Source organism: Excalfactoria chinensis, chromosome 2, assembly GCF_039878825.1.
Source record: "Excalfactoria chinensis isolate bCotChi1 chromosome 2, bCotChi1.hap2, whole genome shotgun sequence".
NCBI lineage: Eukaryota > Metazoa > Chordata > Aves > Galliformes > Phasianidae > Excalfactoria > Excalfactoria chinensis.
The window spans coordinates 53,921,003-53,945,506 of record NC_092826.1 but is presented as its reverse complement, the minus strand read 5'-3'; positions in this window follow the sequence as shown (position 1 = coordinate 53,945,506).

The following is a 24,504-nucleotide window of genomic DNA, read 5'->3' as shown; positions in this document are numbered from 1 at the left end:
TCCACATGATGTCATGATGTGGAATACCAATAGCAAAAATTACAAAACCATGACAGCAGAATTAACAAAACTGAATGAGTAAAGATGATTTATTACTTGATTTTTTTATTATTATTATTTTTTTATTTTATATAATTTTTTTGCTGGACAACGGCTAATGTAAAATGATGTATAATACTGGGAAGCTCCGAATGTGTAGTTTGATCTGTCTTTAGCCCACTGATTCTAACCATACACACTGAAAAAATGTAAATCAGTTTGTTCAGTGTGTAGGGTGTTGTCAAAAAAATTGAAATCACGTTTATGCTATTATCTCATCAATACCTACATGCTACTTCAAATATTAGGTCTGACTATTTAGGAATGACTTCTGGAATAGAGACCAAGCATGGTGATTTGTTAAAAAAAAAAAAAAAAAAAAAAAACTAGTGAAAGGTGCATGTGATTCTGAGGCCTTGAGTGGAGAAGGGATGGTATCAGGCTGGCCAGAGTAGCTGAATCTCTAGCCTCTATTGTCAGTCTCATCAGGGACACCAAATACAGAATAAACCTCTCACCCCTAGATGTCTCTCCAGGTCAGATTTAAGAAATAATGGGTGAAAAATGTAGAACAATTTACATCTGACATGAACTATACTTATCTGTTTTAGAGATAAATGTTATCGCCAACAACTAAAAACAACAAAACAAAAACAACGCTTTTGAAAAATACACTGTGAGGATAATCTGTGATCTTGGCTTTTCAGAAAACATTGCATACTGAACTTCATGGGATCCTCTCTTTTTTACTATGTAGCATAACTGGTTGCACTTTATCTGTTAGTATTACTGATTTCAAGTCTAAATGAGAAGCATGTTTCAACTTCATTTCCTGCAAGAGGGACATACAATCTGATTGCTCATTAAAATAACTAAACAACTAAACAAAACAACAACAACAAAAAACTACTGAGAACTGAAAATTTCATATTTTCTTTCTTCTCAGTGTGTGTATGAAGAATGTTCAGAATCCACGTTAGATCAGTAAAGAGTAGAAAAATGCTGAAAACTGAATAAAGAGCTTGGTCTTCAGTGAAAGAACATGAGGAGAACAGAAAATCTGATGCTTTTCCAAATAATGTATGGGAGGGAAGAACAATACATACATTTTACTAGAAATAACATTAACTGTTAGATGAAAAATGAAGTTTTAGAAAAGTGTTTGAACATTAAGCAGAAGTAATCATACTTGTCTATTAGAAGACTTCAAATAAGCTAGAAAATCTACTTTGAAAGATTTTCATATGCATCTTTTCATGTTTTTCATGTGGAGTAGGGTTAAATAAATAATTCTGCTGCATTAAGAAGGACTGAACTTGTATACACAATTGATTTGTCTTTTAATGTAGCAGTAATAGTCAGAATTCCAGATGTAGAAAAAGCTCCATATCTTACATTTAACTATGTTTAAATAATAATAATAATAATAATAATAGTAATAAAGTGTTTGTGGTATTCATAATGCTTGTGCACTTTGACATTTCAGCCCACATTTCCAATCAATGGCATAATGGCAACTACTAGAGCCTTTAGGTCCCGAAGTGAGAGTTGGCATTTAACTAACCTAATCAGTTGAGAACATTTAGATCAGTGGAGTCAGAGCTATTGTAGTCACTGAAAAACTGGATATAGAGTTGAAACAAGAGACACATCCATCATCAAGAGCTGTTTCTGAGATAGTGCTTTGGATCTCACAAATGTGTTAATGCTTTGCGTGGTAAACAGAGCTGCTAAATAAAATTTATTTATTTATTTATTTATTGAGAACTATTCACTTCATTTCGGAGTTTCTCTTATGAACAAAAGAGTGCATTATTATTGCCATCTTAAACACAACTGGGAATTAGAAGTTTATAGATACCATACATGTTAACTTTCACATTATAGGGAACTTTCACTGATTGACTTTGATTTTATAATGTGTCTAGAATAAGAATTTTATATTCACCTACTCCCTTTTCCACAATGGGAGGAGGGTGAAGGGAATGGAGTCAGAAATAAAATGGTTTTGTCTCAGTTAGTCTTCCTTCCAATGAACAGATAAGTTCAAAGGAAATATTTTAAAAACTTCCTTCAGTGGAAGCATAGACTGATACATTAAGGTCCTGTTAGCATTCATAGAATCATAGAATCATAGAATGACCCAGGCTGGAAGGGACCTCAAGGATCATGTAGTTTCAACCCCCCTGCCTAGCAGGGCCACCAAACATACACCTTTACTAGATCAGGTTGCCCAGGGCCCCATCCAACCTGGCCTTGAAAGCATTGAACAGAATCAATTATGTAGTTTCTGCTGTTCACCTTTCTGAGTCTTCCAATTACTTTTCTGTATATGGGATATATGTGTTATGTCATTGTAGTTACAGGATATATGTGTTATGTCATTATAGTCACAGTTTTTTTTTCTTTTCCCTTTTTTTTTTTTTTTCCTTAAGTAAAATTTCCATCTGCAGTTTGTTCCCTTAATGCAGACAATTGGTGTTAGTTTTGCAAACATCGTACTGTATTTCATGCATTTTCTTTCAAATGGATATCCTACAATATTATTAAAGACTAGAAATTGTGCACTCAGTGTAAAGAAAGCATCAGTCAATCAGAAATCTTGTGTAGAAATGCTAACATATAAGCCAACAGCGATAAGTCAATGGCTGCAGGAAGTGAACTGCAAAATCTAAATTCTTAAGGAAGGCATGCAAAGGTTACAAATGGAACAGCTGTTATGCGAACAACTTGTATAATAGTAAACAATTTTTTACAGTGAATACTAGCTGCTTTATTGTGTCTTTTGTTCATAGTATAAACAAATAATAATAAAAAAGCACTACTTGAATTTGATCAGTTTCCCTATGGAAATTCAAATGGTCTTCCTTCCTTCCTTCCTTCCTTTCTTCCCATCTCTGAAATGTTCTACTTTACCTAGTTGAAGCAGACTTAATTTTTGAGCAGAAGTTGTATATTTTATTGAGCCAATCTCAAGAAAGAGGAGAATATATATGTTTTAAATGAGTTATTAAAATGTAAGTCAATTAAAAAAGTCTTTTAACAATTTCTCAAAGGCTGTTTCTGTTTATTTGTTTCAATTTATATGTACTTCATGAAAAAATAATGTTAAGATTTTTCCATGCACGTTACAGATAATTGCAAAGTCAAAAAAGATCTTTCAATATAGCCCTATGTTCTTTACTTATCATTCAAAGTCAAACAGTATTTGATGCACTAGTATTATGTTTTGTTTCTTTGAGGCAATAATCAATCTACTGTGCTCTGTGTCTCTGAAAATCATTATATTCAAAAAATTAATGGCTACATGTTGATTATGATTTCTGGGTTAGTAATGACCATGACCATGATGCCTAGAAGAATTAACTTCTAATGAAATTCTTCTTTTCCTGTTGTAACATGCCAATTGGAGATCATATTTTCCACTTCTCAGTGTTAGACTTGTACTGCTTTTGGCTTCTGTTCTGTGTTGAGAATACGACACAATCCCTTTCTCATTTGTAAGTTTTTTTTAATTTATCACTACCGTGGAAAAAAAAAAAAAAAAAAAAAAAAAGCTAATATTGCTTTAACTGTGATCTGCAAAGTTGCAATCCCCCTGCTATATGTAGGAACACCTTCCATTCCATCCAACCACCAGGTTGCCCAAAGCTTCATCCAACCTGGCTCGCATAACTTTCAGGAACTGGACATCCACTGTTTTTGTGGGCAACCTGTATCAGTAAAAAGATCCAATCTAAATCTCCCCTCTTTCAGCTTAAACCTCTTATCCTCAGCTTTCTTTCAGGCCAACTTTATACTTAATAACTCCAATCATCAGCTGTTCTTTGTAGGAAAACAATCCAGACTAGCATACAGTGAAACACAAATGCTGGTAAATATTAAAACTTGGAATCTGTCTCTTTGTGATAGGGTTCTTTTGTTAGTTCAAAAACAGGAAGAAGTAATTATACTTCTGGATTGCTTATGTTATATTCTTGCAGAAACAGTAAATAACTATGCCAAGTTTATACATAGGCTAGTAGAATTTGGGAGTTCCTGGAGTGAGCAGTAAGAGACATTTGTCTTTACTGTCTTTTAAAATATGATTTCTGAAGAAAAATTATTCATTGATTTGTTTTTATCTCCTTGCTGCTGAATGGAACAAAATTTTTGATCTGTTCTGTGATGTTTGTTTTTCCCCTTATAGTTGATAAAGAAAGACAAAGTAACCCTTAAAATCACAAGATGCAAATCTGTGAAATGTGTGTTGCGCTTGATGATAGTGATTTATTTTGTTTTGTTTTCCTTAACTATTCTTTTTGAATAAGAGAAACTGATACAGTGAAAAATATTTAACATAACTGAAGTTTCACAAAGTCAGAATTACAGTGCTTACTTACATTTGTATTAGGATTTACAAATGGAATGGGAGCAATTACAAAATCAAAACCTCCAAACCAGACCAAACAGAGTCGTGTTTTTACAGGAAGGTCCAGCTCATTTGTAATTCTTACCCACTGCCTTCTCAGCACAACACAGAAATCAATGTTCTGTGAATTTTCTTCTACCCAAAAGTTAAGGATACTGTAGCTCATGATCCTTTCTGTGGTAAGAGTATTAGACCATCATGATTTGTCTTTTACTATGAATATTTATCAATTAAATGCTATTTAATTTATTAATTTGTTAATTTAATTTTAAAAGTTCAGTATAAAAGATGGGGAATTAATGTGCACAACTTCAGCATCAAGAAGGCCAGTAGTTAATATCTTCCTTGATTTACAGATGAGGAAACAGAGGTGCTTGAATCTTGCCCAAGTTACAGTCAGATTCAAAGATCCCACTGGGGGTAGAGTTGATAATTTGTACATATCTACAAAACAGACACAATACACACATTGAATATCCCTTTGAAATACCATCAGATTTGACAAAGTAGAGCTTTCATCTTTTTCCCAGCTGTTGGCTTGATATAGTCAGAAGTGCAGGTGCCAAGGAACAGCATCTGTCACAAAGTTAGTTAGGTGTCATATATATAATAACAGCTATTCTGGAATTGTTTCCTAAGTCCTTTTTCTCAGACTACTTCCAAACAGACATGATGATGAGTAGGTTGGTTTAGTTTGTTTTTACTTTTATTTGTCTGGTTGTCAGGTCGATTTGCTGCTGGTTGTTGTTGCTGCTGTTGTTCTTTGCTTATTTGTTTGCCTTATTTTTGCCTTTTAAAATATTGTTTAAATGGACAAGCTTTGAGAATCAATCAAGTGAACATGATAGCAGAAAAGTCAGTTGTGATTCTTGGATTTGGGGGAACTTTAGTTCCATCTTTAATATTATTTTAACATTTTTAAATGTGTTTTCCTATTTTTTATCATGAAGAAATGATGAAAGGCATTTAGCAGTCATCCTTTTTTTTATTTCTCTCACCTTTTTTTTTTTTTTTTTTTTTTTTTTCTTTTTTCTTTTCCCTTCTATTTCATCTATCATTTCAAAATGATGTATAAGAAAAAGGTTACTATGGTTGATAGATGAGTATTTTAGCTAGTGAAAAATAATGAAATTCCTTTATACCATAAAACATGCAGAAAAAAATGTTTAAATAATTCAGTTAATTTAATTGAGATCTAAAAAATTTATAAGCTCCTGTTATTCACCTTTACATGCATTTCTACTACTGTGGAATTTATAGAGTAGATTTTCTATCCTCATCTTTTATTTTTATTTTTTCTCCTCTCCTTATTTAGTCAGATTCTATTAATTGAAAGACAAGGCCTTCAAAAATAAATTATGGGGACTTTAATAAAGAAGAAAGCCAGTTAGATATTTAAATGTATAAATCTCAGTGGTCTGACATCTGCTGTGTCATTTTATTTGTGACATCAGGTCTGCCTGTTTGGAATTTCATATTTCCAAACAGAAGGGAATGTAAGAGTTCTAATTCAATGCATCAATCACAGAAAATGAACATAACCTAATGTCACTGCTGAATCAGGCCATCAATTTATTGCTTTGTAAAAGCAATCAGCAAGCTATCAAGCAATAAAGTGTATGAGATAAGTGCTTCTTTTGAGACAGCAGAGCCATTGACAATGATATACTGATGGAGAACAGCAACTATTTTCCAGTGTAGTATGCCTATTACTTGTTAAAAGCTCTGAACTGTTCAACAGTTGTGAAATATGTTTCTTATTATTATGGATCAATCTAGTGTGTTTAATAGTCTTGCATAGCACTTAGATTTGCTGCCTTATTTAATGAGGTTATATTTGCTCTTTCTGCCTTTTTTATTTATTTATTTTTTTTTTAAGTTGAGGAAACTATGACTTGAGAACTGTTTTCATTCAATTTTCTGAGTAAAAATGGATAGATGGACAATATTTGTTTCATTGGCTTATGATGGAATGTGCTACAGTGAAAATGCAGAGCCATTTAATTTCTGTCATCGTGTTATGAGAATAAATATTTCAAAGCCATGCTAACAAGATACAAATAAGTATATCATAGATATCTAAAGTATTTTTTGTTTGTTTTACTTCCATCTCTTGTTTGCACTTGGAAAGATACAATAGTAAAAGACTGAGGTGACATAGAAACTGATCATTCAATTGGTGTTGATGAAGTGCATGAGTTATGCTGTTACAGTGAACCCTGCAACTGTTACCTGCTCTGGACAGGATGTCTGCAACTAGCAGTCACATCTGTCACAGATGGAAGGAAAAGATGCTGTGGCTTCTGGAACAACAAACTAATAGAAATAAAAAGTAAATACTTACTGCTCTGAAGGATTGTTCTGATATTTCGCACCATATAGATAAATTTAATTGCCTCTGCTATCAGAAGGTCTGATGAAATTTCTAGTACAACTTTTAATCACAATCTCATTGTATTAACATGAGCTGAAAGGTTTTCTTTCTTAATGATAAATAAAAATAAAAATCAATCAATCAAACAAACAAACAAAAAAATCCCCTTAATTGTTTCTATCCACAGAATACTCCTAAAACCATTTTAGTTTCTGCCCAGGGGAATTTGTAGTGCCATTTTAAGATCAATTCTTATTTGCTTAAATATGTAATTTCAGAATTCAGTATACTAATGAGTTCAGTGTTTCTTTTGGTAGAACTTAATATTGAATTTTCAAGAAAGAGAAAATAACTTTATCAACAATTATAAATTGTTTATTTACTTTTTTATTTACTTTATTTATAAGACTGATGTTTATTAGAGAATGAATACAAACAAAAACAAAACAAACAACAAAAAAACAACAGCAAAAAACAACAACAACAAAAACTTTTTATTTATGAATATCTGTATATTCCTCAACAGCAGAAGAACTGAAAATGCAACTGGTTGTCACAAATGTATTTCTTTGTGTTAGTCATGATACTAATGTTTGACCAGCAGATTTTTACGAAAAATATGCACTCAACGCACAGCTTTGCAACTTCTTAATTTTCAGGTTACATTAATCTGTGCTGTAAACACTGGAGGTTTCTGGTTTTATTCATTGTGCTCCAGCCTCTAGAACAGTCTTTACAAGAACACCTGAATATATGCTTCAATTTCATATGATGCAATTGTACACTGCAGCTGCAGCTTTGACCTGTTTTCTTGGGAGAGTTTTTTATTCCTGCCTTTTTAACTTCTCAACTTTGCAATAAAATAGCAGGAATATTAGATTAAGCAGTTCTTCCAATTTTAGCAAAAGGAGTTTATTGCTGAAAAATGGTGAGGCCTTCACTCTGTGAAATGACTTTCTTGGAAACAAGCATTTGTAGAAAAAGGTATCCACTCTATCTCTCTGTAAACCTGGTCTTATGAATGTCAGAAAGCCCATACTGATGCCAGTCAGAGGGCTCACAGAAATAGTCTGTGAAAAATAGAGGTTGAAAATGATGGATGATTATACCTTGGGGCAAAACAGTGGAGTGAGCACTTACGTTTTATTTCAGATGGTCTTTCTTTCTTTCTTTCTTCCTTCCTTTCTTTCTTTCTTCCTTCCTTCCTTTCTTTCTTTCTTTCTTTCTTTCTTTCTTTCTTTCTTTCTTTCTTTCTTTCTTTCTTTCTTTCTTTCTTTCTTTCTTTCTTTCTTTCTTTCTTTCTTTCTTTCTTTCTTCCTTCCTTCCTTCCTTCCTTCCTTCCTTCCTTCCTTCCTTCCTTCCTTCCTTCCTTCCTTCCTTCCTTCCTTCCTTCCTTCCTTCCTTCCTTCCTTCCTTCCTTCCTTCCTTCCTTCCTTCCTTCCTTCCTTCCTTCCTTCCTTCCTTCCTTCCTTCCTTCCTTCCTTCCTTCCTTCCTTCCTTCCTTCCTTCCTTCCTTCCTTCCTTCCTTCCTTCCTTCCTTCCTTCCTTCCTATTTTTTCCTTTTGTTTCTTTTTCATTATAATACCATTAATCTAACACAATGATATTTGCTCCTCCTTAGCCATATGAAATCTCTCTAATCTGTTTTTAATGATCAGTGTTAAGAACACCATCCATGCAATTCTTGGTTGTCATAGAAGTCCTGAAAATTGAGGATAAATTTAAATTTTATTTATTTATTTATTTGTTTTCCCCAGTCTCTCTTGGAATTCCTCAATACTCCTAGATTTCGACAGCTAAGTATTATATCAGTATTAACCAGTATTAAATCTATACCTTTATGTCAGTAGACAAACTAAATGCAAATATTCAGGGATTATGGACCATAATTGTCATTAAAGCAAACAAGAAATCATGAAACATTGTTCTCAATCCCACTGACGTAATCTAGAGTACATGAAACTTAGGGACTTATCTGAAAGCAGTCTTAAAAACCTCCATACATTCCCTAGGAGATGCCAGCCCAGTCCAAGTATTTCTCCAAAGATTGTTCTGTTTATTATACTGTCTAAATATTTCAAGAGAGCATTTTTCACACCACACATATACATCTATAGCTGCTATTTTAATTTCCTTTTTATTAAAATCAGATAGACAAGGTTGTAACTGGATGTATTCATGCAGATTTGAAATATGCTGTAGAAAACTCTTCATTAAAGAGTGATTCATTTCCTGTGGAAGTGGATGCTCCTTAGAAAAACGTTGATACCCTTCATAGCAAAGCAAAACAGTTTTGTTTGATACCAAATGCCCTTCTTTTGCACCCAATAATTCTACAAGTGATACAAAAAACCTTTAAACTTTCTCTGAAGAAGATTATTATTCTGTGAATAAGCCTAAACAAGAAAGAATACAAGCCTATATGTACCATTACTGCAAGAAGAAGATTGTATCTGACACTGAAATTGCTTAGGAATTATTTGCTGGTAAAAATGCCCAGCAATGTAAATTTTGACTTTTTTCTCAACTTTTAGATTATCTCCATAGAGTGCATTTTGTAACACGAAGCACACTAAACACAATGCTTGTCAGCTGTATGAACAGATGTTTTTTGCAATGTTTTATAGATCTTGTGGTGGGATCTATGTAAAGCATATTTTATGCTTCTGACTCCTAGAGTCTTTTCTTTCCCTTCACTTGAAATTTTTAAAGAAATATAGTAGTGGTCATTAAATTCTCAAATCAGGCACACATTGCACTTTCAAGTAAAATTTTGGAGGTTTTAGAGAGATAATCCATTTTGGGATGTAATTTATATTTTCAGTAAAGGTAAAGTACCTCGTTGTATAACAGCAGACTTAAGTGATTTAGAAAAGTGTAAAATGATGCCACAGCTGTCACATCTCTAAACAGCTTCTATGTCTCATAATAAATGACTGCTACTATATTTAAAGTCAAAATAATTATGCGCCTGAGAAAATGGCCTGTGGTAAACAAACTTCTGTGGCATAAGGAGAAAAGCAGACGTCTAGTTAGAAAATTAAAATTTCATAATACCTAGTATACTAGGTAGTCGTAATTCTGTCTTCAGCACTTCACTAGAAGATTATAATGTACTTACCCTGAGATAGTTTTTTCATAGACTTATAAGTTAGCACTTCCCCCCCCCCCCCCCCCCGATAAGTTCAGAGAAGAGAGAAAACAGTTGTTCACCTATTTCACCTTTTCAATAAGTTTTCATATTGCTGATTCTCTTGCCATTGAAATGTCTCCTATTTAGTATACATTCAACTAAATCATGTGTAGAATTAAGCAAGAAAAGCATTTAAAACTATTACAGTTTCTAGATTTGTGTGCACAGTTCATGATTCTTGGGAATACCTCTATGATAAATTGTTAAAAATGGTGCTTTTGCTGTTTTTCTCCACCACTCCTGGGTAAGAAAAAAAAAAAAAATCAAAATAAGTGCTTTGTAACAGCTAACAGTTGAGAACCCAAATAACCAGTTATGAGTTTAGATTGACAGAGACAGGTAAATTAAGATTAGGAGATGCATCGGTGAGTTTACTTTATTTGCTGGATGTCTAACAAGTAGAAACAGTGCTAGTAGTTACAGTTGGTTTGTAACAGTTCCAAAGTAATTACTTCTCTGAAATAAATGTGCAGAAGAACTACTTCAAGGTCTTTCTTCATTAATGTACCTAATTCTACAAGGATTTCTTATCTGTTCACAAGATTGATTTGAAGATCAGCAACTGCTTAAACACTCTGCTAAAGAAAGAAGACAAGTCTTCACTTAAAACTGTTTGGAAAACCAACTGAAGTATAGCAAATGTAATGTACAGGAGTTGTTAAAGGATAAGATTACTTTTTATTTCTTTTTATTTTTTTCTTTCTTATTCTATTTCCTTGAAAAAATGTAGTGACAAAAAAATCTAATAAAAGAGAGTTGTGTCAGACAAGGGCATTGGTGAATATGTAGTTTTCCTGATAGGTGCCTGTGCTGAACCCAACCTTGAGAATAATATTTTATTATTTGGTGGAAGCCAACTGTCACTAATTCATGCTTTTCTCTCCCTCGTACATGTGTCTTATGCAAATTTTGTGATTCTCACTAGGTCCCACAGGTCTACGGAGTTGTCTCTGACCTTCTTCCACTATGGTCTCACATAATGAGAGTGTAGAAATGAACAGTTGTTTACTACAAACAGGAGCGCTGACTGATTTTATGTGACCTGAAGAGATGTTTCAGCACTTTTATAGGAGAAGTAAGAGTATTTTTGTTGGAAAACTGCTGTAAGGATCTGGGATGCTTAGATCTAGGTAAAGGGAGTAAAAGAAAAAATTCCTGAGAGAAAATCTGATGATACTTGAAAGAACTAAATATGTCACACAGAAAACTCACCTCTATAAAAAACTTTAAAAACACTAAATTTTGTTTCAGCTCTAAATTTATCTTTTATTACTTACAGATGAAATCCTAATCATTTATTTATTGGAGGCAAATAAGTTCTACTACTAAAATGCTGAATAACAACTATAAAAAATAAGTTGAGCATTTCTGCTGATATGAATATGTATCTTTTGCAGAATTTCCTGTAGGTACTCTTCCTTATGTTTTTAGCTTGTTTTTTGTTTGTTGGTTTGTTTGTTTTCATTTTGTTTGTTTGTTTGTTTGTGTTTCTTTTTTCAGATAACCATCACTAAGTACAAAGAATATAAGCTTTATTAGGGTGCTTTGTAGATATATATTTTATTCTCAGAATGCTCAATAAATGGCAAATATGCAGAACTATTATAAAGGCCTGGGAGCAGTATTCAGTGTCCTCACCATTTCCCAAAATTAGTGCAGGAAGATCAGCTATATTCCAGATTCAATCATGAACGTTTTGATTTGATTTTTTTTTTATTTTTTTTTTTCTTTTAGCTTAATCTCATGACTTGCAGTATCAGTGAGTAAGACTGCTCCATCAGATAAACCATGAGGCAGTTTCATGACTCCAGTTACACATGCAATGCAAAGGCTTATTTGCTCAATTAAAATTAACTGAGAATTGAGCTTTGACGACGTCAAAATAGTTCCTTGATATGCTTCTTTTCTTGAAGGCATAATACCATTTTTGCCATCTTTTCACTATCTGCAGACTCCAAGATTTCAATACATGCTGAATTGGAGGATTGAGAATTATTTCAAAATGCTGACTGAATAAGATGTGGATTTCCCATACTGAAATGTTAAAGTTGTCACCAAAACATATAGTGTGTTACATTTAAAGGTACTCTTAGTTCTATAAATCAATTCTGGGCGTTATAACTTTTAAACTTTCATCTCCATGTTTATGTGCTAGTGTGTTACTCTGACATTGAGATATTGGGGTGATTGGTGGGAGAGCAGATCCTATTTCACCACATGGCACCATTTTTTATTTAAAGTCAGTTCCCACTGTAAATCGCTCAATTTCACAATGTTCATCAAATTTATTAGTATTCAGAAGTTTTATTGTATTATATCTTTCGCTTTTCTAGCTCAGCAGTGTCAGGAAAACTACCACTTGTTGTTCTGTGAAGGAATACTCTCACAACCTCTTTTGAAATTAGTTCAATTATACAACCAATTTTGGCCTCATTCTCTCCAGATATGTAGTATAACTTTGCATAAATACTTCTGTATAAAATTTTCATAGCAAATCTGAAGAAAATGGGAAAAACACTATGTCTCTACTAAACGGTTGCATAAGCTTACTGTAACACAACTCAGTCTTGTTTTAGTATTTCTGAATTTGTTTTCATCTCTTGTTTTTTGTTTTTTGTTTTTTTTTCATTTCTTCAGTTTTTTGTGTTTTCTTGTTTGTTTGTTTTTGTTGTTTCTTTTTATTGGTTTTATTGGAAGCATTTATTTATTACAAGCATATTGAATGTCTAATAGAAATGAACATGAATAAAGCAATTGCAGAGCTTCAAATTCATTTTAAAGCTTAATAAGAAATTAAGAGCGTTTACTGACTATTAAGTCACAATTGAGTCACTGTAAATACATAGCAACAATTTGTGGGAAAAATAAACTGCTTTGAGAAATCACAGTAGTTATTTTAAAAAAAAAAAAAAAAAACGTAGGAAAATTTGAACTGGGAATTGAAATTAAGTTACTTTTTACAAACAGGCTGCAAATACAGAATCACGAGTCTAATTTTTCAATAAACACAGCACCATTCAGCTAAGCCCTGAAATCTCCAAACTAACAAAGTCTGTTCTAATAAAGGAGTATTTTCTGATATCATAATTTTAAATAATAACAATAGTAATAATAATAAAATTGTGTCTGACATGATAGATAATTTTAACTTTGATGTGTTTTTAATAACATTCAAACCTTGTTCCCATGACCCTATAAGAGTCGTAAGAGTTTTATAAGGTATTTTAAGGCTTGATGTTTAATAAAAATAGAAATAGAAAGCAGATGTTTAATACATATGTTTATGAAAATAGTTATAGTCTGAACAACAACAAAGCTTCCTTTCTTTTGAAGTCTGTTTGATAATAGGGCTGTAGTGAACATTTCCTTCTTTGTTTAACCTTTCACTCCCTCATCACAGAAAGAATCTCTCCATCATTTTTTTTTTCTTTTTTTAATCATGTTTGCTTCGCCATAGACAAATTTAAGTTCAGTTAGTTTTAGCTATAAAACAAAAATGATCATATTTGCTGAACCTGAGCTCAAATAATTATATTGATTTTAAAATATTTAAACCTATTCAAAACTTCCCCCAATATTAGCACTGATAGCTTTGTGTATAGACAGAGAAATTCTTATACACAGTAAAGGAACTGTATTGTGGAGCTCTTCAGCATATTTACAGTAGACAAAATTCATGTTTTTAACCTGTATATTGTAAATAATCCTTTAGAGTAATTTTTAAGTATGGTCATTCCTGAAGTATTTAAACAAATGAAAACTCGGGGAGGGGGTGGGGGGAGGAAAGCTGGGGGGGATGGGGTGGGCAGGGTGGCAGGGGGAAGCATAATACATGCAATGTATTTAGAAGTTATGATTATCTGATATCTTTGGATATTTTTATTTATTTATTTATTTATTTATTTATTTATTTTCATCGGTGTAAGAGAAATAAACCAGTGACCACTTACAAGCCAAATAATTGCTGGAAATGAAGGGAGCACAAAGAGCTGGGAAGATACAGAACCAGGACAGCCAACCTAAACTACGCAAAAGGATAATGCACAACATCCTGAAAAATTAAAAAATAAATAAAGAAAAAATAAAAAAGAAAACAAACAAACAATAGTAATAATAATAAAAAAAAACCCGTAGGGAGTGGGACAGAGTGGCTGCTGCTGTTTAACGTCTGGCTGGGCATCTATAGGTATGAGATGAGAATTGCTTTTTTCACCATTTCTCTTTAAAATATATACTATTTTATCATAATTACTGTTATTCTCATTTTCTCTTCCTTTTCCATCTTAATAAATAGTCTTTTTTTCAACTCATAAATTCCACTTGATTTTTTTTCCCCACTTCTCACCCCCATCCCAGCAGAAGAGAGGACGTGAGCAAATGAGTGTGCAGTACTGAGCTGTGCATTATGTTAAAACAATGCTGGAAAATGGAAATGCTTTTGCAGTTTGCCATCTGTAATGCAAAAATCAAAAAAGAGTGGAAGTAAAATACAATATTTCTCATCACTGGAAGTCCTTCCATACTCCTTTATTAAGAAAAAAATAACAGTATTAAGACAGAGGGGGAAAAAAAAAAAAAAGTATGTGGATTTTTCTGTGCTATTTGTGTTACTGAAGCTGCATTTGTTCTATTTCCTTAAGTCCCTTTTGATCTATCTTCATATATCTGAGAAGTTCAAAGTCTGGTGAAGTTTTAATGAAGTTCAGTGAATGTAAAACTTTTCTGCCTTAGCCTTAATATCTGTTTGTTTTTTTGTTTTCACGTTATTCTTCCAAACACAGCTTTAATTGATGAGTTTTCATTGCAATGAATGCAATACACTCTAAATAGAAACCTTTTCATATATCGGTCTTCTCAGTCAATGCCAAAACTTGTTCCCTACTGGAATGTATTTAACACGCTTTCCGTTTGTCAGAATGTCCACTGTAGTTACTGTGACCTCTTTTACTGGCTTGTTCAAGTTCATCTGGTTACAAAGATTATTATAAATCTAGAGGATATTTATCACAAAATTTAGAATCAATCGCAGAATCACCAAAGTTCAGAAAGACCTCCAAGATCATCCAGTACAACCATCCACGTATCACCAATATTTCACAATAAACCATGTCCCTCAGTACAGCATCTAAATGTTTCTTGAACACCTCCAGGGACAGCGACTCCACCACAAGCCTGGACTGCCCATTTAAGCACCTGACCACTCTTTCAGAGAAGTATTTCCTGATGTCCAACCTGAATCTCCTCTGACACAACTTGAGGTCATTCCCTCATTTTACCTCATTACCTCATTAACCTCATTAAGGTTTTTAGTTCTTATTTTTAAACTTTGTGTTTTCTATGAACCCATGAACTTTGCAGTCATTTACAGCGTGTTAAATTGATTAATCATGATTCATTTAACCAGGTGATTGTGTTCATAATGAGCCTGTACTTGTATGCTTCCTGTAAACATGGAAATCAGTCTTCCTTAATATTTATTCAAAATATTGTCAGTATCCACACATCAAGACATATCAGTGAACTGCCTCTTTCTTCAGTTGCTGGGCTTTCAGCTCAATTTGTGGAAATGCTGTACCATTTATCACCTGCTTTGCAAGATCTCACATAGTAGATATGAAAAAAACACTTCTCAGTGTAGAATTTTTTGTTTATTTGTTCTCTTTTTTTGTTTGTTTTTGGTGTTTTTGTTTGTTTGTTGATGTTTTTATTTATTTTTTTATTGGTATATTGAATTTCACAATAGAGAAGAATATTGATTTATTTCATTTGCCTTCCCATTTTGTTCCCTTCTTTTTTGCCTCTTGTTCTCAAATCATGGAAAAAAATTGGATGTTCTGGTTTAAGTTCGCCAGAGAACTACATATGAAGCATATGCTTGTGTATGTCCACAACAAGAATGTACACTTGTTGTGGATTTTCACAACAAGAAATCTGAGGATATTTTCTACCATCTATGCCACTGTTACAAATCAACAAATTTTGCTGGCTTTTTTGCACAAAATTATTCTACTGTTGTCTTGTATGAGACAGGTGATTAAGATTTCATCTATTGTTTTTATTTGTGTGTGTGTGCATGAATGCAGGGAGGGTGTTCTGGCTTTGTTTTAGATTTTTTAAATTATTGTTTTAATTAACAGTACTAGTAATTTATTTAAGATTTAATGGTATAAGATATTCAGGAAGTTATTAAATCTTACCTTATCAGAAATAACAAGAAAAAAAAAAAAGTTTGGACTCAAAACAGTTCCAGGGAGCATCTGTGGGGGGAAGAGGAAGATATGGCATCCTGTATAGTATAATGTACGTTTTAATGGAAAAAAAATGTTGCATCAGACAAGCCAGTAATACAGTTTGAACCTGGTTCTTTTTTTTAAATAAACAAACATACAAACAAACAGCAACAATAAAAACAATATGATATATATATACTAGAACTAATGTGTTGGAAATGTTTTCTCCTTTATTTACTCAAGAATATCTGAGGACATATAAACTCTGTAGAAGATATATTTTATTTCTACCACAAGTTTTATAGGCTAAGCATGAGAAATTTTGAATATGTTTTCTTTGTGATCAGAGTCAATAATTTTCTGTTGAATTACAGGTTTCTTAGTCTAGACAAGTTTTAGATTTTATGAAATTATCGCAGAATCACAGAATGGCCTGGGTTGGAAGGGACCTCAAGGATCATGAAATAATATTTTACATTATAAGGAAGATTGTTATAGTTTAATTATTTACATAAATAAATATTATTATTATTTTCTTAATCTCGTTCATGTTTCTGATGGCAGAAGAAAAACTGTTCCTTTGTGTAGAGGAAAAATATTTTTACTTGCAAGAACTTAACATACAGTTACTTCACAACAAGGAAGCTGTGTAACTTGCACAACTCAGCTGCCTGTGAAAATGAAAAAAAAAAAAAAAAAAAAGTAATGGAAAATGTCCTGCTGAAGCAAAATCACTTTCAGCTCCACAACCAAATCTGTTTCTAATATAATCTGGTAGTAGATTAATGCAGATTCTCTATTTCAAATTCCTTCTTATTCCATTGTATTCTCTCTGAAGAAAGATTGGTACCTTTTACTGTATGAAAGCTGGCATATTCTCAATATCTCATTCTCTCCTCTCCTCTTATATTTGTAAAAATTTCATCTTTATTAAACCAAGACATAACTGGTTTTCTTTAAGGCATTAAGAATTCAGATTACCTTATTTTTCAACACTTACCAGATTTTTCTGACTTAAGCCAGTGTTTCCTGCCTTATTTGTACTAGTACAAATTAGCCATGTACATGTAGCCATGCTGGTTTGTAATTATTTACATCCATGTTGCTTTATCTAAGCAGTCCACTGATTTGCCTTCTCTTGTTGAATTTTGTCACTTCACTGAAATAAGACTGCACCTGAGTAATTACATCAGCATTTATATTTTTTTCCTATAGAAAGCTTTCCCTCTCATTTGAAAGAAAATTCTTAATTCCTTGTTCCCTTGGGATATTTTGTTCTGTTGTATATTTGAATGCATCCTTTTATTTCTGATACCAAATGTGTACTTCAATATCATTCTATCTTTTTCTTCACTTAGGCTTTGATTGTGTAAGATGCAAGTACTTCCTAAGATAATAAAGCTTTTTAGCTGTAACTGCAGTGTGCTGAATGGACTCCTTGTACTGATCTGTTTGTCAGCCCCGCACTTCCATTTGTTAAAAAAATATCCATATTTATTTATTGTGGAAACTCACATGAATGAGTTATCCATTTCTTCTGCCTATTTTTTCACCTGCAACTTGTTCAAATATAGACTGAAACTTCTCAAAAAATATGATGCTCTAAGAACATAGAATCTATTTTTTCTTCTAGTTTTGTAATTTGTCTATATTTATTTTGTTTTAGATTTTGTTTATTTAAAGGAAAACACTATTTTGGAGGCACTTTTTTTTTTTTTTTTTTTTTTTAAGTTATCATGAATTGGTTTCAAGGAACAGATCTGAAACTAAAATTTTGATATTTTATAATTTCCATGGATTGAGTTTTCTACTGAATAAAACACCCATCCCTCCCTCTTTTTCTATAATGTTCTTACCCTCAAGTCTTGAACTTTGAGTGCTGGGATGAGGAGGGAAGTAATTGCAACCTTCTACTTCCAATTGTTTATAGCTCTCTGTTCTTTGTTTTACTTTTCTTCTTTTTCTTTTTTTTTTCTTTTTTTTTTTATTATTTTTTTTCCTGTCCAATCCATGAGTATATATATCTGTGTGTATTTGATTTAACTGCTAATTTAAGTGGGCAAAGAAGTGTCACTTGCTCAGCTCTACACAGGACTAGAAGAAATTTTGGGGATTCCTCTTCTGCTTTCTGTGAAAAAAATAAAAATAAAAAAAATAAAAAATAAAAAGAATTTCATGCCAGTCATATCTAAGGCTGTATTTTTCTTACAATTGCAGTGCACATAGTAGGGTATTCCACTGTGCCTTGTGTAATGTTAATCATACGGATAAACTTGCAGAGAAATCAAAAAGACGAAGACTTTATGCAGCAACTAAATATTTATGCAGTTATTATTTGCTCTATGAATTGCTTTTCACTCTTCCTCATTTTGACAGTACAGTTTTTTCTTTGACCTGATTTTCTTCTTTCCTTTATTCCTTTTCCATTTTCTGCTTCCTGGTCTATTCACAGTTCTCCTGCATTTCTTTCTCTATAGCAATTCTTATTACTTAATCCAAACTCCTTCAATGAAGTCAAGATATTGAAATGACCCTAATGAGCTTTTGTTCCCTTTCTTTTTCTTTAACTGGTCTTCTAAGACTCTATTAACTTAGTCTGTGTGCATACGTATGTATTTCTTTCAGTCAAAGTTTTAGGCTACTTACTTGAGAAACTGCATTAGAAATTCTGTTTCATATTTAAAGAAACTATAAGAGGACAGATTTTCCCTTTAGAATATCATGTATACCCTCATATTTCTATTAGCAAATAGAATAGTGCAGTTCAGTTAAAATGACCATTCAAATATCATCACATCCAACCACCTGGCCACCACAAATCTAAACAAATGTTAAATTACACTATCGAGGGCATTGATCAAATTCCTCTTGAATGTTGACAGGCATGATGCATCAATCACCTTGCTGGGAATCCCGGTATTTATCCACTGCCATGGTGAAGGCATTTTTATAGTATTTACTCTGAACCTCTTCTGGTGCAGTTTTTGCCACTCCAACATGTCCTATCTGTGGTCTGCAGGGAGAAGAGACTGGCACTCGATTCCGATGTCCCCTCATCTGGATGTTCCAGAAAGCCATTCAAAACTCTGCAGTTTCTTGATCACTGTGGCCAAGACAGCACCTAAGATTGCATCTCTTACAATATCTTCTCCATTCTCAAAAAATGGGACCAGGAGAGCATCTTTTCTAGTTGGCTCACTCAGTACTTGTATAAGGAAATTGTCTTCAACATGTGTTAGGAATTTCCCAGACTTGCTTTTAATGACAGTAAGGAACTTCCACTTTGTATATGAGAAGTTGAAATACCCAATAAGAGGGCAAGTGATCCAGAAATCTGAGTTTCAATGAGACAGTAAGCTTCTCTGTGAAGAGGATCTGGTCTATGGATGGGAGTTTCTGTGCCTTTCACAAGGGTGTTGCCTATGATTTTCTTTACGGTACTGGTCTTGATGCTGCGCTTGCTACAGTGGGTTGGTTGATCTGACTTTGGTGGTTGTAGTGGAATTCCAGGGTCACAGCTTGAACCGATGAGTTGGCTACATGAGTATGTGAGTGCCTGAAGAGGAGGTGGGGGTCTGGAGCCACCCTACTTCCATACAATCTGAGTCTGCGTGAGTTCCCCCTTCCCCCCTCCCTTCTCTCCTGTGGCATGACTGTACAAATGGGGAAGGGTCACATTCTTCAATTCATCCTTTTCTCCAAACTGTTACAAGGAGGGTGAGTTAATTCCTTCTGATATCTTTTCCTATAGCACCTATTTCTCAAATAAGGGCTCTGTCTTTGCCATCATTTGTGTTCTAGAGTGGTAGAACTTCTGTAGGTGACAATTTTATCTTTTCACATCTTTTTTTTTTTTTTTTTTTTTTTTTTTTTTGCCATACCCAGAACCTCAAACCTATTCAGTAGTCAAAGTTGAGTGGGTAACTGGGTTTGTTTTCCAGCTCCATGCAGTAACTTACTTCCAGTTCACTGTGTGTCTCAAGTTCCTGTCTTTATCCTGATGCATATCAGACACTGGACATATCTCAGAAGTAACTGTATTAGATTGGCATCTGTGTTGTATCAGCAACTTACTTCCAAAGCTTTGTGTCTCCCAAGTTGCTTCCATTTATCCCAGTGCAGATTACACACTGGATGTGCCTTGGTAGTGGCTGTGCTAGATTGGCATCTGTATCACAGATGGCAGAACACTGTTCCATTGATTTATTACCTTCTAAGACTCACAGATATTTCTTATTATCTTCAGCTCTTCCTGAAACTTGGCCACCAGGCAGAGAAGCTCAATTACCACAATATAACTACTACTGGTGTGCTTGCTACAATCCTTCACCTGATTGAGTAGCTCCTGGCACACCTCACAAGTTGGAAAGCTCCATCTGGGTAGATAGTTGCATTAGTTCTACTGGGTGCTGGAGGAACAGAATTGTGATATTTTTTCCCTGTTCCAATTTTTTTTTGTCTGAGTTTTATATCCAGTATAATATGTCAGCTGATCAGTTGGATAAAAAAAGACAGCATTTCTTCTGATACACATCTTGTACAGTGTGTGTTTCATTACCTACATATAAATGTACAGAACAGCAGTGGACCATGGTTAGATGCTTACATTTCAGATGATGCTCTTAATTCACTGAAAAGAAGTCAGATGCTCTTTATGATTACATCTGGAAAGATACAGGTTCTGGTAAAAGGCACTGCACATTTCATCTTTTCCTAACCCAGACAACTATATTTAATTAACTGTGTTCTGGAAATGCTTGGTTCCCAGTCCTGGTTATAAAGAAATCTAGACAGGCAATAGATATTTGTACTGTGATACTTGTTGTTAGGTGAGATGACTACAGCCAAGAAGAGAGCTGGCTCCACACATTCTCTAGCTGTCATGTTCCTCACATTGATGAAGATGTGCATTACGCAGTTCTCAGTTTTATTAAAATAAGTGTTGAAATGAGAAAAGAACAAAACAACAACAACAACAACAACAACAAACAAATTGTAAATTCTGTTTTCATTCAAGTTTGGATTGAAGAGTTTTCCTTTCTCTATGCATTTTTTTGTTAAATACACAAATAATCCTGGAGTGGAGAGGCTTGAATATGGGATATTCCCAAGTCTGAGGAGACAGAAGTCTGAGTGAGTTGTCAGTGAGACCAGAGAGGTCTTGGCCACCAGCTTGTAGCAAGTGCACTGTCACAACCCCAGACATTGGAAGAGAGAGATGAAAGTCTGTAGTTGTTATCCTCTTCGTAGTATTTATCCTCTTCATTGTGTTATAACTGAAAACTTTTGGTTTGACACCCAAGGTAGCTCCTACTTATGACAAAGGTTCCAGACATTATTGTTTAAAGAGGACAGTATCCCCATGGTTATAGGGCAGGGAAAGATGAAGACCCTTATCACTTGGTGTTTTGAGACTAAGAACAATACTTGTGCTCCACAAAAATGGTTATAATCTCATGCCTAATCAGGGCAGTGATAGGCTTGCCTTCTCGCAGCTTCTTGTTCCTTCAGATTGCATCAGTGCTCTCTTGCTAGACTGGCTACAGATCATGACATAATATATAAAAAAGAAAAAGCATTGTTGCCATGTGCTTCCATGGTTCAACCACCCCCCTGCCCTAGATTCTAGCGTTTCCCCCCGCTAGGGCCATAAAAGCCACTATGACTCAGTGTGATAGATGGCAAAAATGGCATTTATTGAGAGTAACTAACACCTTATATAATTTTATCACTTCATCTACGCCCCCCTGAGTGTACGTTTGAAATGCGCGCCCAAGATACATCACAAGGTAGGGGACAGAACAGGGGAGGTACTATCACATCACATCCCGAATCCTCGTTAACGGCTACAACACCTCCCCCTCCCCAAGCACAACAAAGTTTTGCCTTGTTAATGCCTACAACAAAGCATTACCAACAAACAAACAAACAAACAAACAAACAAAAAACAGTGGGGAGCCATTTGCTATTTTAGAGTTTGTTTTACAGAAATATGGCCCTTACTCAGAAATTTCAGGCAACAGCTCCTTGTTCTTTCAGATTGTGTCATTACTCTCTTGCCAGACTGACAATGACATAATATATAAAAAAGAAAGAGTATTACCAAAAAAATAAATAAAATAAAAGAGCAACCAACCAACCAAAAAAAAAAAAACAAACAAAAAAAAAAAACAAAAAAAACCAAAAACAACAGGGAACCATTTAGTATTTTAGAGTGAAAGTTTTACAGAAATATGACCCTTACTCAGAAATTTCAGACAACTGTGAAAAATAAGTTATGATGCTTTTCTGCTCAAGGAAATAATTTGGAGCATAATTCACAACTGTGTAAGACAATTACTGAGATAGATTGTGTTCTATGGATGTCTTGCTATAGTTGCTGTAGTCTTTCCTACTGAGCTGATTCTAAGTAAATATACTTAGCTGAAGGGTACATGCAACACAGAAAGATTCATCTCATTACTAACAGCTTCATTCTTGATTTAACTTAACCACAACAATGATATATAACTTCAACCTGAGCACTAATATTTCCAGCATGAAAGAGAGAGTGGGCTGAAAGAGAAGTCATAGTTGTGTGAATGAGAAATTAAAGGAGGTAAATCAGTAGTGGTGGATTTTATTTAATGGATGTGAGGAGAGGGAATAGAAAGTTAGACAAGCCCTGGTTAGTACTGATAAGGAAAAGGAAGGAAGGTGAATGTATTATCCAGCTACAAATCATATACCGAAGATTTATGGTGCTAAGTTTATAAGAAAGTAAAACTGCATCCTCAATGAGCAAGGAACTTTTATCTGTGCTGAATTTTCTTAAAAAGCCAGTGCAGCATCAGGATGTCCTCCTCTCATTGGAGCACATGATAGAAAGATTAGGTAATTTATATATACATATATTTTCGGGGTAGAAAAAATGATTGGAACTATGCTGAATGCTGGGCCATTTGATCAGTTTGCTGAAATTTTGGAGGGGATTTAGAAAAATAACATAGGAAAAGATCATTTGGAAAAACTGTGTGGTGAGACGGGATTCTCACAAACATTACACAGAATATGCATTTCCCACAAGAAAAAAACAATGCCAACAATTTCAAAGCAACAATCATTTTGAGTGAGAGTAAAGTCAAGAATTATTTAGATCAAACAATGGATCTATATTTATATCTTCCTCTTATTGAAGAACCATGTGGTCTGTTTCCTATTCAGACTCCTCTGGCTTTTGAATTTACAGCTGTTATATATTTGAAACAGATTATCCTGACTAAGGTGCTGAATAAGTAATCACACAACTCTGAATAGATTCAAGAAATGTCTGCATTAAATAAAACAACTCATTTAAAGGAAAAACATCAAAATGATCTGAACATAGATGAATTTGATCATGCATGTGTATGTGTCATTTACCTAGCCTTAATAGCTTGTTCATTTCATCCGTTTGTTTAGCACTTTTGACTGATTTTCTCTATTGTTTAATTTTTTCAAGATAACGTCTCACAGGAACTTCAAACCACGTATAATATAAAACATGTTTCAAAGCACTGATCAGTAGATATTACACCAACATATTTATTTCAGTTTTCCTTAAAAGTGTGTGAGTGGCTACCTTTTGTAAAATAAATAAATAAATAGTGTTGTGTGTAAAGAAAGCAATTAAACATGTGCCTTGTCAAAACATTTATTTTTAATATTGTGTTTTCTACATTCAATTCAAAGCAAATTTTTAAGCACTAAAAGAAATTCTGTAATTGTTTAAATGCAGCTGTGTTTTAAATTATGCAATTTCATTTGCAATACAACAACTGCTTGCTAATTTTGTACACATTTTATACAGTATATTTTTGTGTAAACTTACTATGACTTAGCACTCTTGCAATGTATAATAAATTGCATTTATTATTTAACAGTGTCCGGAGTGAAACATTTTCTAAAATATATATGTAAAAAATGTGCTCAGACAAATTAGATTTGAATGGCTGAGTCAACTCATGAAAAATTCAGGAAAGGAATAAATTCTTTTAAAATGGCATATAGTGTATTTCCAGAGATTACTTTTCTTCTCACACTAGAATGACTTGTCTGATAATTAAGCTTCTTTGTTAATGACATCTCTGCATCCTCATGAGAGGACCATGCCTAGCAAAAGCTATTTTATTTTATTGTGACTTACAAAATAATAATAATAATAATACAGTTGCTACCATCAAAATGATAAGTCTGCAAATTAAGAGGGAAAAGAAGAGATTTATAATTTAAATTGATC